Source organism: Macrotis lagotis, chromosome 3 (assembly GCF_037893015.1).
Source record: "Macrotis lagotis isolate mMagLag1 chromosome 3, bilby.v1.9.chrom.fasta, whole genome shotgun sequence".
NCBI classification, from domain to species: domain Eukaryota; kingdom Metazoa; phylum Chordata; class Mammalia; order Peramelemorphia; family Peramelidae; genus Macrotis; species Macrotis lagotis.
This window is the reverse complement of record NC_133660.1, coordinates 80,125,745-80,141,691: the sequence shown is the minus strand read 5'-3', so window position 1 is coordinate 80,141,691 and position 15,947 is coordinate 80,125,745.

Below are 15,947 nucleotides of genomic sequence, written 5' to 3'. Positions count from 1 at the left end.
GGGACAAAACTTTCTCCTAGGCCCATTCTAGCAACAAAAGAAGAAAAACAAGAAACAATTCTTCCAGGCTCTTTAGAATGCTCTTCTTCAGTGTTCCATCAAAGGGACATTGATTTAGCCCTAGAAGAGAATTTAGAGTTCATCCAGTTCAATCCCTCAAATTATAGATAAATAAGTCAAGAACTAGGTCACTTTCTCAAGGTCACATATTGATAAGCTGAAGAATCAGGATTCAGTTTTCATATCTTGATTCTAAATCTAGCACTCTTTCTACTCATTTTACACATTCATACTGAAAGAGGAAGAAAAGCAGCAGAAAAGTATGAGGAGTTAGAAGACCAACTGGTTAGTTCAGAGATTCTTAAGGAAAGTTTTACACATATTTCTTCCAGTCTTCTGTACCTTCCTGTCCATGTGGATAGCCTTACTTTCCTAGACTGAAAACCACAAAAGTGGGGTTCAGCCAAGTTACCTTTATTCAAACTGATCTCCATAGCAATGTCAACATAAGAACTCTACCCAATGACTCTCAAGCTACAACTGTGAGTTTCTAGCAGTAAAGGGATTGAGTTTAATAACACGTTAGCAGAAAGAATACTAACTTTAAAGACAGAGATACTGAATTCAAACCCTCAGTGTATGATGCTAAGTAAGTTAAGGATCTTCACTTGTCTTCAGTTTCTTCATCAGTAAAATAAGGGAACTAGGATAGATGACCTAAAATGTCCTTTTTATCTTTAATTTTTTCATTCTATGATACAGTTTCGACTAGAAAGTTTACTTTATAAATTTGTCCATAGATTTTGCCCTAAATCCATTAGCTGGAGAACACTCAAAGAACCTTAAGGCATATTTTACTTTGAAATTGCATAAACAGCTCATTGAGCTGAGGGAGGGGAGTGAAGAGAAACTGCGAGCTCTGTCCTCTGCCCCTGGAACAGGACTCTGGGGCTCTGACCACATTCAGATCCTGATCACAGTCTAGGCCCCCCCATAGAACAGCAGCCCCCCCCCACCTCATCCCCGGGCCAGAGGGAGGTGCTTATGCTCATTCACAGACCAGGAGGGAGGACAGAGCCTCACACACTGAGACCCTTGTGGGAGTGTCCCAAAAAGCTCAAGAAACACCCCAAACCAGACCCAGGCTGGGGAAAATGAGCAAGCAGAAAAACAAAAGGAAGACTATTGAGAAATATTTTGCAAATGAGCCCAAGAAGGACCAAAATACTCAGTCTGAAGATGAGGAAGCACAAGCTGCTGCATCAAGACTCCAAGAAAAACAGAAATTGGGCTCAGGCTATGACAGAGCTCAAAAAAGACTTTGAAAATCAAATGAGGGAGTTGGAAGAAAAACTGGGAAAAGAAAGGAGAGAGATGCAGGAAAAACATGAAAATGAAGTCAGCATCTTAGTCAAGGAAATCCAAAAAAATGCTGAAGAAAATAGCATGCTAAAAACCAGCTTAGGTCAAATGGATAAAACATTTCAAAAAGTTATTGAGGAGAAGAATGCTTTAAAAAGCGAAATTGGCCAGATGGAAAAAGAGATAAGAAAACTCTCTGAGAACAAATCCTTCAGACAAAGAATAGAATTCAGGGAGATTGATGAATTTACCAGAAATCAGGAATCAATACTTCAAAACAAAAAAAATGAAAAATTAGAAGAAAATGTGAAATATCTCATTGAAAAAACAACTGATATGGAAAACAGACTTAGGAAAGATAATTTGAAATATTGGAATACCTGAAAGTCATGATCAGGAAAAGAGCCTTGACATCATTTTCAAAGAATTACTACAGGAAAATTGCCCTGATATTCTAGAAGCAGAGGGCAAAATAGAAATGGAGAGAATCCACCGATCCCCCAGAGAAAGAGATCACAAAAAACCAACCCCTAGGAATATTATAGCCAAGTTCCAGAACTCCCAAGTCAAAGAGAAAATATTACAAGCAGCCAGAAGGACACAATTCAAATACCGTGGAGCTGCAGTCAGGATCACACAGGACTTAGCAGCAACTACATTGGAAGCTTGTAGGGCTTGGAATGCAATATACCAGAAGGCAAAAGAGCTTAGAATGCAGCCAAGAATGAACTACCCAGCAAGGCTGAATGTCCTCTTCCAGGGAAAAAGATGGACTTTCAATGAACCAGGGGAATTTCAAATGTTCCTTTTGGAATGGCCAGAGCTGAACAGGAGGTTTGATCTTCAGATACAGGACTCAGGTGAAGCATGGAGATTGGAGGAGAGGGGGGAAATATGAGGGACTTAATGAGGATGAACTGCATGCATTCCTGCATAGAAAAATGACACTGATAATACTCATATGAACCTTCTCAGTTAATAGAACAGGTAGAGAGAGCTTTTATAGTTGAAGCACAGGAGAAAGCTGAATTCGAAGATTAAATATGGTGTAAAAATGGAGTCAATAGAAAAAAGAGGGAAATGGAATGGGAGAAAGAAAAAGGAGAGGGGGAATAGTCCAAGATATTTCACATAAGATTTTTTTTATTACAATGAGCTATTGCAATGATATGGAAGGGGGGAGGCAAGGGGGAATGAGGGAACCTTTGCTCTCATCAGAGATGGCTAGGAGAGGAAACAGCATATATACTCAATGGGGTATAGACATCTGGAGTAAGAAGGAGGGGGGAGCAGGGGGAAGGGGTAGGGATGTGAATAAAGGAGGAGAGGATGGACCATGGGGGGACAGTGGTCAGATATAACACATTTTCTTTCCTACTTCTTGCAAGGGGCTGGGATTGGAAGGCCTGCCCAGGACCAAGGGGCCAGGTGGATTCTGGGCCTAAGGGGTGGTATGGGGGCTCAGGGCTTCTTGGCCCCAGGACCAGGGATCTGTCTGCTGAGCCAGTCAACGACTCTACAGCAGAGTCACAGTGAAAGGAGAGAGAAAATAGCGTACAGGATAGTGGAGAAATAAGAAAGGAGGGAGTTGCGATCAGCAATGGCAGCAGTGGAAAAATATAGAAGTAACTTTTGTGATGGACTTATCATAAAGAATGAGATCCACCCATGACAGAGTTGTTGGTGTTGGAACAAAGACTCAAGCACATTTTTTGTTATTATTATTTGGGGGAGGGTGCAGGGCAAGTGGGGCTGGGTGGCCTGCCTGGGGCCCCATAGCAGGGTGATCTATGGGTGTCTGGGGCCGGATTTGGACCCAGGTGATCTTGGCTCAAGGGCCAATGCTCTGTCTGCCACCCAGCTACCCCTACTGTTATTACTATTTTATTTTATTTTGGGTCTTTTTTTCTTTTTTTTTTTTTTTGGTTTTTGCAGGGCAGTGGGGATTGGGTGGCTTGCATGTCACGCAGCTGGGGGAATGTTGGGTTTACGAGGCTGGATATGGACTCGGGTGCTTGTGGCTCCAGGCCTGGTGCTTCGTCCATTGCGCCACCTGACCATACCTACAATTATTACTATTATTTTTTTTATTTTAATTTTTTTCTCTCCCCTTTACTTTTTTCGCCCAAGCAAGTCTATCTATATTCATGGGGGAGGAGGTGTATCTTGTTTACTTGTAAACAAGAATATTTTATTAATGTAAAAAAACATTTGTACAAAATGAGAATAAAAAAAATTAAAAAAAAAGAAATTGCATAACCAATCTACTTGCCTTTAAATCTTGTCCTAAGAAATTTTATTTAAGTAAGTGCCAAGATGCAACCTTTGAATAATTAGGCTTTAGCATTTCAAGTAGGAAGCATATCCATATAATCACAGTATTTACAAGAAGTATTTAGGGCTTATCTATATTTGAGAACACAAGGAAATTTGTAAAAGATTTTTTGAAAATTCCTTATATTCCTTATGAGGTCTGAATTTTCACTTACTTCCTTGGAAAGAAAAGGATGAAAAGTATGCTTTAACTTGTAAAAACTAGATGCCAAACAATTGAAGAAAGAAAAACCAAATTGTATTATGATCATATATTCCTATGTATATTCCTATAATTTTACCTTTATTCACAATATTACCCATGTCTGAAATGTCATCACTTTCCCTCCTACCATTTTTTCCATGATTTCCTTATTCTGTTTATCTAAATTCTACCATTAGTCCAAGGCCCATCTCAAGTCCCAATGCCTTCATTTCCCTAATTATTACTAATTTAATGCTCCCCTCTTTTCTGCATTTCTCCAGAATCTTGTCTCTTTAAATATAGGTCTCTTAAGTATAGGCTGCCTTTAATGACATTCATACATCTATGATTTGTCTCTCCAAGCAGATTATAAACCCCTTGACATCAAGACCATATATCTGTATGTTTCTACACTTCTCCTAATTCTTTATGAAAATTCCTTCAATAAGTCACTTGCTGTCATGTAGCTGATGGAATATAGGATACATGCTATATTTGTTTTTGTATTTTTCTAGCTTGGACACAATTCATGTTTTTCTACTATTCTGAACTATGTTCAGCAGCATGCATCTGTAATCTGCCTGAAGTCTAGAGTCATGAACCAGAGTCAAACTAACAGATCTCTTGGGGAATCAGTCCCACGAACTTGGCCTCCCTCACTGGCATTATCTTCTAGAATACAGGCTAATGAATCTTGTATGTTTTTAAAGTCATTCGCAAAATATAGAAATAACATATGAATTGGAAAGTCCTAAACACTTATCAAAGAAAGTTAAAGGTTCTTAACCTGAAGCCTAAGAAGTTTACAAATGTGTAAAATGATTTCATTTTCCTCTAGGATATTTATTTGGAATGTTCACCAACATGTGTTGGGGTTCAAAAATAAATCAAAGTAGTCATACAAGGCTTTTGCATGAACTCCCTGTCAAATGAAGGTCAATGAAATGGATTTAATTAGACTGTTTTGCTGTAAAATAAACTGCAAGAAAGACTTCAACAAAGATGCTTTTGATTTCTCATAGAATTTCCTCTAATACCAATTGCTGGGAAATAAAACCCACAAATGGATACTTTAAACGGCACTCAGCTACCACAGAAATGCAAAATATCTACTTGCAAATGGCTGAGCAATAATAGCATGAGAAGGGCCAGTTGCCACTGCAGTAATACATAGCTATGGTACCAATGGAAACATTAAGAGTATCTCATTAATTAAATGTCTAATTGATCATGTTTCTACTGGCAATGTCTGAAAAGAATATAACAACTAGGCAACCTCAGTAGAGAAAATTTTGGTACCAATTATATACAACCATAGTGACAATACCAAGTTAGCACAGGTGTTTCTATTTATAAATCTCAGAGTTACTTGAAGCCAAATCAGGAAAAAAGAACACTTAGTTAAAACACAATGCATAGAAGAAAAAAAATCTTATTGAGGTCAAAACCTACTTTTGGGTTTCCATATGACTTTGTTCCTTTGTTCCTACAGAGCTAATTAGATTAGACATACACTTTAAAGTCTATAAAAGAGTCAGGGAGAGAAGGGTTTACAAGGAAAGGTGTGAATATCACCTGCTTTATGTTTTACTAAACTCTGTCTCAAGTTAGGTACAAGGAGAATGACTCTCTTCTTTATTCACTAAGTCACCTCTAACATTTTCTTTAATAACTTCTAGATCAAAATGATGAAAGGACTATATTCAGCTCGGTCAGACAAACACAAGCTTTAGAATACAAAAAAAAAAAATGAAATGATCCTTCCTCACAATTAGTTTAATAGGGGAGACATTTCACGTACCAAAGAAGAAGCAAATTTTCTTCATTGAATTTTAGCTTTCTGCACCAAATGAGAAATTTAAAGTTGAGACTGATAGACAGACAGATAAATAGATGTATAGCTAGAAGATAGATGTTAATATAGACATGGAAATATATATATGCAAATATATATGTTTGTGTGTCCCACATTCCTACCCTAAGAAATCAAATTTACCTGATGCTAGGACCTATGGCAATTGCCTTTCCAAAGTTATAGGAGAGAGCACATTTACTTATGTCTATCCTTTCTACTTCAGGTCTAGCTATGAAATAGTAGTAAAGACTAAAATTCCAAATTGATTTGAATAATCTATGCAGTGGTCTATAAATGAATGATTAGAAATTAAAGTGCTTTAATAGCTTCTTAAGAAGTAGAGAGGACAGACTTCCAGCTAAGATGGCAGAGAGAAGACAGATACTGTGATAGGTGCTCTCTGTTTCCCCTCAGAAATAATATGAGAGAAGCCTCTTTTTTTTTTAGGTTTTTTTTTTGCAAGGCAATGGGGTTAAGTGGCTTACCCAAGGCCACACAGCTAGGTAATTATTAAATGTCTGAGGTAGGATTTGAACCCAGGTACTCCTGACTCCAAGGCCAGTGCTTTATCACTGCACCACCTAGCCACCCCTTTTATTTATTTTTTATTTTTTTTAATTTTTTTTTTTAGGGAGAGAAGCCTCTTAACAAAAATTCAATCAACAAAACCCAGAAAGAGAAGCTAGGAGAAAAACACCTACAAAGAAGGTCTGTCTCAGGGAACTGTGGGTGAACTAGGAAATGAGAACAGAGGATCATCACAGGGAGGGCACCTGGGGGAAGCCAGAGAGGGTCAGCCTTAGTTATAGAGACTTCAGTGGTGGGTGCAAGATCCTACTTTAGCTGTAGAGTCTTCCACTGGGGGGAGAGGAGCTACAGAAGGGTAAGTTCTAACAGAGTCTCAGAGGATGCCTGGAGAACAACCAGCTGGGCTAGGGACCTGAACTCCATGCTTTCAACAGAGACCTTTGCCCAGAACAAACAATAAACAACCCCTCTCCTCCACTACCCCCAGAACTACAGAGTTCACTCAACAAAAAGAGAGCAACTCCCTCCCCCAGGGCCCAGCCCAGTGTTCAAGTTCATCTCAGACCCTGCCACTGACGACCTCACTCCAGAGAAAGCAACCAGCACCCCCTACTGGCTGGCCCTTGGAATTACTAAGCCAAGTGAACAAAACCTCTAGGATCCTCAAAAGCAAACCTCTGAGAGCCAGCCTCCCCCCGTCACCAACACAAGATGGAAAAAGACAAGAGAAAAGGGGGGCCCATGGAGAAATACTTAGAAGAGACAGATTCTAATCCAGAGAGACCTACAACTGCTGAGGAGAAAATGAATTGGTCTCTAGCACAGAAAGACTTCCTTGAAGAAATCAGGAAGGAGTTTAAAAATCAATCGGAAAAATTGAGAAAAGAAACTCAGGAGAAAATTAACATGTTACAAGAGAAAATTAACATCATGCAACAAAAAAAAATCCTTGGAAAATACAACTGGACAAATACAAAATGAAAATAACTCTCTCAGATCTTCAATTGGGCAAATACAAAAAGAAAATGATTCTCTCAAATCCTCAATTGGGAAAATGCAAAAAAAATAATTCTATCAAATCCTCAATTGGGCAAGTGTAAAAAGAAAATGATTTTCTCAAAACTACATTTGGGCAAATAGAAAAGTCCTTCAAAAATACAATGGACCAACTGGAAAAGGAGTACCAAAAGATAAATGAAGAAAAATCTTCTCTAAAGAAAAGAATGGAATTGGTGGAAACTAATGACCTCATGAGACAACAAAATTGTGTTAAACAAAACCAAAATATCAAAAAAATAGAAAAAATATAAAATGCCTCATCAGCAAAACCACTGACCTTGAGAAGAGATCAATACAGGAGAATTTGAGAATTATAGGCATTCCTGAAAACACTGAAGAGAAAAAAAAAGACTGGACTTAATATTACAGGATTTAGTGATAGAAAATTTCCCTGATATCATGGAACCAGAGGACAAAATAGTTATTGAAAGAATACATCTAGGGAGCGGTTAGGTGGCTTAGTGGATAAAGCACTGGCCCTGGAATCAGGAGTACCTGGCTTCAAATCTGGTCTCAGACACTTAATAATTACCTAGCTGTGTGGCCTTGGGCAAGCCACTTAACCCCATTTGCCTTGCAAAAACAAAAACAAAAACAAAAACAAAAAGAATACATTTCTCCATTCAGGAAAGAGATCCTAAAATGAAAACACCAAGGAATGTTGTGGCCAAATTCCAGGACAATCAGATAAAAGAAAAAGTCCAACAAGCAGCCAGAAATAAAAAATTTAAATACCAAGGAGCCACAGTAAGGATTATGCAGGACCAAGCCACATGAACATTAAGGGATCAAAGGACCTGGAATGAGAAATTCTGAAGAGCAAAGGAGTTTGGGATGCAGTCAAGAATCCACTGCCTGGCAAAGCAGAGCCTTCTCTTCCAGGGAAAAAGAAGGACATTTAATGAAATGGGAGACTTCCAAGATTTCATGATGAAAAGACCAGAGCTATTTAAAAAATTTGGACATCAACCAGGAGGCTCAAGAGATGCACAAAAAGGTAAAAAAAAAAAACTGCTACACAATAAGATGAAACTGGTTATATACCCACTTGGGAGAAAGAGTCTCATAACTCATGAGAACTGCAAATCTATTAGAGAGAACATACATAGCCAGAAGTGATGGACACTCATAACTTTTCTGTGACTCAGAATGATTTTAAAACAATACCTTCTTAAAAAAGGGGGCAGTAAGATGAAGGGAGGTTGGAGGTAGACTAAATGGTGTAAATCTCATTACAAGAGGTACAAAAGACCCATTGTAATTCAGGGAAAGAAGGGAGGAGGAGAGAATCATCTGAATTTTCATCTCATCAGACTTGGCTTAAAGTTAACTTAGACACATTAATCAAGTTAAGAAACTTATCTTACCTTTCAAGCATTAAAAGGGGAAAAGGGGAGGGGGGATGGTGAGAGGGAGAAAAAGGGGACTAACAGAAGGAAGGGAAGAAGGGGAAAAGGGAAAGGGGAAAAAGGGGGGAGGGGGTGATATGAGAGGGCAAACACACTGAAGGTGGCAGTATTAAGAAACAAAACACTGGGGAATATGGATTAATGGATAAAAGGGGAAAAATAAAAACAGAAGGAAGAAGGTATTGAAGGCAATAAAGAGTAATTATAATTTTGAATGTGAAGGGGATGAACTCTGCCTTAAAACATAAGCGAATAGCAGAGTGGATTAAAAACCAGAATCCTACATTATGCTCATTTGAACTGAGATATCTATATCTATATCTATCTATATATATATATACATATCTATATCTATATCTATATCTATATCTATATCTATATATATATATATATATATATATATATATATAAAGGTAAAAGTTTGAAGCAAGATATATTTTGCTTCAGCTGAAGTGAAAAAAAGCAGGAGTAGCAATCCTTATCTCAGACAAAGCAGGTGCAAAAATAGATAGCCTTAAAAGGGATAAGGACAGAAACTATATCCTCCTAAAAGGTACCACAGACAATAAAGTAATTTCAATACTAAATATGTATGGACCCAATAGGACAGCATCCAAATTCTTAGAGGATAAGTTGAAAGAGCTACAGAAAGACATGGACAGCAAAACTCTACTAGTGGGAAACCTCAATCTCCTGCTCTCAGATTTAGATAAATTGAATCATAAAATAAACAATAAGGAAGTTAAAGAGGTAAATAGATTGTCAGGAAACCTAGATATGATAGACCTATGGAGAAAACTGAATGGGTATAGAAAGGAATATTCTTTTTTTCCTGCAGGACGTGGCACTTACACAAAAATTGACCTTGTATTAGGACATAAAAACAATGATCAATTGCAGAAAAGCAGAAATAGTGAATATATCTTTCTCAGATCATAATGCAATAAAAATAATATACAATACTGGGCCAGGGATATATAAACTCAGAACTAATTAGAAACTAAATAACCTCATTTTAAAGAATGAGTGGATCAAGCAACAAATTATAGAAAAAATTAATTATCTCATTCTAGATAATGACAATAATGACACAGCACACCAAAATCTATGAGATACACTCAAGGTGGCTGTCAGGGGATATATTATATCTTTAAATGCTTACATGAATAAATTAGAGAAAGAAGAAATCAATGAATTAAAGATGCAACTTTAGAGAAAGAACAAATTAAAATCCCCCAATTAAATACCAAATTAGAAATTCTAAAAATTAAAGGAGAAATTAATAAAATTTAAAGCAAGAAAACTATTGAACTAATAAATAAAACTAAGAGCTTGTTTTATAAAAAATAAAATTGATAGAGCTCTGGTTAATTTGATTTAAAAAAAAGAAAGAAGAAAACCAAATTGCTTGTATCATAAATGAAAAAGGTGAACTCACCACCAATGAAGAAGAAATTAAAATAATATTTTGGGAATTATTTTGCCCACCTCTTTGACAATAAATTTGATAATCTAAGTGAAATGGATGAATATTTACAAAACTATAAGTTATCCAGATTAAATTTAGATGAAATTAAAAACCTAAAATCCCCTATCTCAGAAAAAATTCAACAAGCCATTATTGAACTCCCTAAGAAAAATTCTCCAGAGCCAGATGGATTCACAAATGAATTCTATCAAACATTTAAGGAACAATTAGTTCCAATTCTATATAAACTCTTTGGGAAAATAGGTGAAGACAGAACTCTGCCTAACTCTTTCTATGAAACCAATATGGTGCGCATACCTAAACCAGGATGAGTTAAAACAGAGAAAGAAAATTATAGACCTATCTCCCTGATGAATAGAGAGGCAAAAATCTTAAATAAAATCTTAGCAAAATGAATACAACAAGTTATCACTAGGATAATACATTATGATCAAGTAGGATTTCTCCTAGGAATGCAGGGTTGGTTCAATATTAGGAAAACTGTTAGTATACTCAATTATATCAGCAACAAACCCATCAGAATTCATATGATCATATCAACAGATGCTGAAAAAGCTTTTGACAAAATACAGCACCCATTCCTAATAAAAAAAAACTAGAGAGTGTAGGAATGAATGGTTTGTTCCTTAGAATAATAAGCAGTACCTATCTGAAACCATCAACAAGCATTATATTGAATGGGGATAGACTTGAGGCATTCCCAATAAAATCAGGGGTGAAACAGGGATGGCCATTGCCACCCTGACTATTCAATATCGTAATAGAAACATTAGTCTCAGCAATAGGATAAGAAAAAGAAATTAAAGGAATTAGAGTAGGGAAGGAAGAGACAAAACTCTCATTCTTTGTAGATGACATGATGGTATACCCAGAGAATCCCAAAAAGTCATCTAAAAAATTGCTAGAAATAATTAACAACTTTAGCAAAATCGCAAGATATAAAATAAACCCTCATAAATCCTCAACATTTCTATATATGACTAGCAAGATACAGTAGAAAGAGCTAGAAAGAGAAATCCCATTCAAAGTAACTCCAGAGGGGCCGCTAGGTGGTGCAGTAGATACAGCACTAGCCCTGGACTCAGGAGTACATGGGTTCAAATCTGGTCTCAGACAGTTAATAATTACCTAGCTGTGTGGCCTTGAGCAAGCCACTTAACCCCTAACCCAGTTTGTCTTGCAAAAACCTAAAACAAACAAAGGAAAAAACAAAACAAAACAAAAAAACAACAAAGTAACCCCAGACAAAAAAAAAAAATACCTGGAAGTCTACCTGCCAAAGCAGACTCAAAAACTTTTTGAAAACAATTACCAAACTCTTCTCATGCAAATAAAATCAGATTTACATACCTGGGCCAACATCAGCTGCTCATGTAGGTGGAGCTAATATAATTAAAATGACAATTCTACCAAAATTAAACTACTTGTTTAGCACCCTACCAATCAAAATTCCAAAAAATTACTGTAATGAGTTAGAAAAAGTTGTAAGTAAATTTATATGGAGAAATTAAAAATCAAGAATTTCCAGGGATTCAGTGAAAAAAAGTGCAAAAGAAGTCAACTTAGCCTTACCAGATCTAAAATTATATTATAAAACATCAGTCATCAAAACTATCTAATATTGGCTAAGAAATTGAGTCATGGATCAGTGGAACAGACTAGATTCAATATCAGGAAATGATTATAGTAATCTGGTGTTTGATAAACCCAAAGAGTCCAGCTATTGGGATAAAAACTCGCTTTGAAAAACTTTTGGGAAAATTGGAAGTTAGTATGGAAGAAACTTAGATTAGACCAACACCTCACACCCTATACCAAGATAAGATCCAAACAGATACCTGATTTAGACATAAAAAACAATATTATAAGCAAACTAGAAGATCAAGGAGTAGTTTACCTGTCAGATCTATGGAAAGGGAAACAGTTTATGACCAAAGAAGAGACAGAGAACATCATTCAAAACAAACTAGATAATTTTGACTACATTAAATTAAAAAGCTTTTGTACAGACAAAACCAATGTAACCAAGATCAAAAGAAATGTAGTAAATTGGGAAACAATTTTTGCAGCTAATATTTCTGACAAAGAACTCATTTCTAAAATAGAGAACTGAGTCAAATTTTCAAAAAAATAAGTCATTACCCAGTTGACAAATGGTCAAAGGATATGCAAAGGAAATTTACAACTGAGGAAATCAAAGCAATCCACAGTCATGAAAAATTGCTCCAAATCATTACTTATTAGAGAAATACAAATTAAAACATCTGTGAGATACCACCTCACTCCTCTCAGACTGGTCAATATGATCAGAAAGGACAATGATCAATGTTGGAAGGGATGTGGGAAATCTGGGACACTATTACACTGTTGGTGGAGCTGTGAACTATACAACCTTTCTGGAGAGTAATTTGAGATTATACTCAAAGGGCAACAAAAATGTACATACCCTTTGACCTAGCAATACCACTCCTGGGTCTATACCCTGAAGAGATTATAAAAAAGTGTAAAAACATCACTTGTACAAAAATCTTTATAGTAGCCCTATTTGTGGTGGCAAAAAATTGGAAATTAAGTGAATGTCCTTCAATTGGGGAATGGTTTAACAAACTGTGGTATATGTATATCATGGAACACTATTGTTCTATTAGAAACAAGGAGGGATGGGAATTCAGGGAAGCCTGGAAAGATTTGCATGAACTGATGCTGAACCAGGTAAGCAGAACCAGAAAAACATTGTACATTCTAACAGCAACATGGGGTGATGATCAACCTTGATAGACTTGTTCATCCCTTCAGTGCAACAACCAGGGACAATTTTGGCCTATCTGCTATGGAGAATACCATCTGTATCCAGAGAAATAATTATGGACTTTGAACAAAGATCAAAGACTATTTACCATCAAATTAGAAAAGAAAAGTTATATTATTATGTAATTTTGCTATCTCGTACTTTATTTTTCCTCCTTAAGGATATTATTTCTCTGTCATCACATTCAAGTGAGATCAATGTATAACATGGAACCAACTTAAAGATTAACAGAATGCCTTCTGTGTGGGGTGGGTAGGAAAGAAAGAATGGAGGAAAATTGTAAAACTCTAAATAAAATCTTTCTTAAAAAAAAAAAAGGAGGGGGCGGCTAGGTGGTGTATTGGGTAAAGCACTGGCCCTGGAGTCAGGAGTACCTGGGTTCAAATCTGGTCTCAGCCACTTAATAATTACCTAGCTGTTTGGCCTTGGGCAAACCACTTAACCCCGTTTGCCTTGCAAAAAAAAAAAAAAACCTAAAAAAAAAAGGAGTAGGGAGGATTCTTTCAAGTAGGGGATATTCTTTCCAGATGCTAGATGGAACACCATCAAAATATGTAGTCATCTGTATGAGGAATAGATTGGATAGAATAGGTTCATATTAATGAAGTCCAATCTAAGGGGTTGGTAGGAGGGCCTCTCAAAGTTGTAAAGCAGCAAGGTCTTACTTCCTAGGTATTTCTTTCTTCATAATATTCCTCATATCTGTCCCCTTCACTCTATACAGTTCAGGCCTTAATCATTTCTCACCTAAATTATTAACAATAATCTACTTGGTCTCCCTCCTTCATGTCTATCTCCATTCTAACTCATCTACCTCAAAGTCACCAGAAACATTGTCTGACCAAGTCACCACACTCTAGAATCCTCACTCAATGAACTCCAGTAGTTCCCTAATATCTCTAGAATCTAATATAAATTCTTCTGCTTGATATTTAATTTTCTTCATTTCTAGCCTTCTTACACTTGACATCAACCCACACACTCTATGATCCAGTCATACAATATCTACTTATATACCTCATATACAACACTCCATCTCCCATCTCCATACCTATAATGTACTCCTTCCTCATCTCTCTTGGAATCCTAGTTTTTCTTCAAAATTCACTGTATGAAGCACCTTGTATTTTGTAACACCCATTTACCCCTTTTGCTAGATCCTTCTCTCCCTAATTTACCTTCTATTTATTTTATACATTTCATATATATATATTTCATATATATATATATATAGTTACAGTTATTGTACTTCATTCTCAAATAGGAGAAAATTACATTAGAGTCAAGTTATGGTGTGTTTGTGAATAATTAACATGAGCAGCACACACCTGCACACACACACACACACACACACACACACACACACACACACACAGACACTTTTGCCTCTGTTTTCTCAGCTCAGCACAAGATCTCAAAATAGAAGGTACATAATAAAGATTTATTGATAAATTACAATGAAAAGCACTTTGTAAACTTTAATGCACTATATCAATATGAATTATGACTATTGATTGAAAACTAGCATAAAATAAAGGAATGATAACAGAACTTAGTTTTATTTAGAGGATAGCATGGTTCCTATCTAATCTCCTATAATTTCTATCTGTGAAGCTCCAGGCAAGTCAGAGCCTCTTTGAACATTAAAACACTTTGTAAAATGATATTCTTACCTCAGATGACTGTGATGAAAATCACATGAGATAAAGTTTGCAAAGTGTTTTTCAAACTTTAGAGTACTGTAAAAATGCTAAAGTTGTTATTATATACCTGGGGAAGAGGTTTACTACTTGGAAGGTATCTGTCCATTTTCTACACTTCTGTTTACAATCCTATTTTGTTCTAATAATAACAAAAATTCATATGAAAGAATAAAAGCTCTATAAGATTTCAATAAAATTTTCTTTCTATGCTATTGTGCAATGTTAGCTTGCAAAAGGAGTTATCCTGTGCTTGGAATTATTAAATAGTAATTTTCTTGGGTAAGGGAGACAAAGATGGGGCAGAGTGGAGGGGTTCAGAAGAGGGGGGTGGATAATGACCCAGAAGGAAGAGATCCTCTACATTGTCCTTTGTGTTATTAGACCTCTGACAAAAAGACATGTAAATAATGGACTTTAAAAATTTAGATGCATATAGATCTTTGAATACTTTTTTGATAGAAAATTGTAAGGTTAAAGAGGGACTTACATTTCCTTTCAATGACAATGTTTATTATTTGTATGTCTATGGCACATTTATCCATATTCTATCCAATATTGGGTAGACAGAAAAAAAAGATCTAAAAAATCATACTGATTGTTTCATCCACAAAGCACTACTATGATCACAGTTAATGATCACCCTCTGTCAGTGATCTCAGCAGCTCCCATGAGTACAACTATCATCTCTATGCAGATGTCATTCATATGTGTGTGTATGTGTGTGCAGTTCTGTTCTTTCTCCTAAGCTCCCCTCATGAATCATCTACTGCCTATTGGCCACCTGCTATGGATGTCCTTCATATCAAGTTAACAATCATCTATTAAATGTCAATTATGTGCCAAACATTTTGCTAAGAGAAAAGCAAAAAAGTGATTCTGGTTCTCAAGGAATGCTCAGTCTAATAGGGGAGATAAAATGCAAATAATTATTTCAAATAAATACACATATAGTTTAAACTGGAAAAATCAGTTAAGGAAAGGCACTAGCAAAAAGGAGAAATGGTAAAGTCTTTTAGAAGGCAGAACTTTTAGCTGGAATTTGAAAGAAGGCAGCACTTCAAACCTCCTCCTTTTCTAAACTTATCTATTTATGAAAAGAATTTTCACTATCCTTCAAGCAATCCAAATACATAGCAGTGGAGTCATCCTTGATTCTTCCCTGTCTCCCATTTTCCATATCCAATCAGTCACAAAGTTTATCAGTTCCATCTGTAA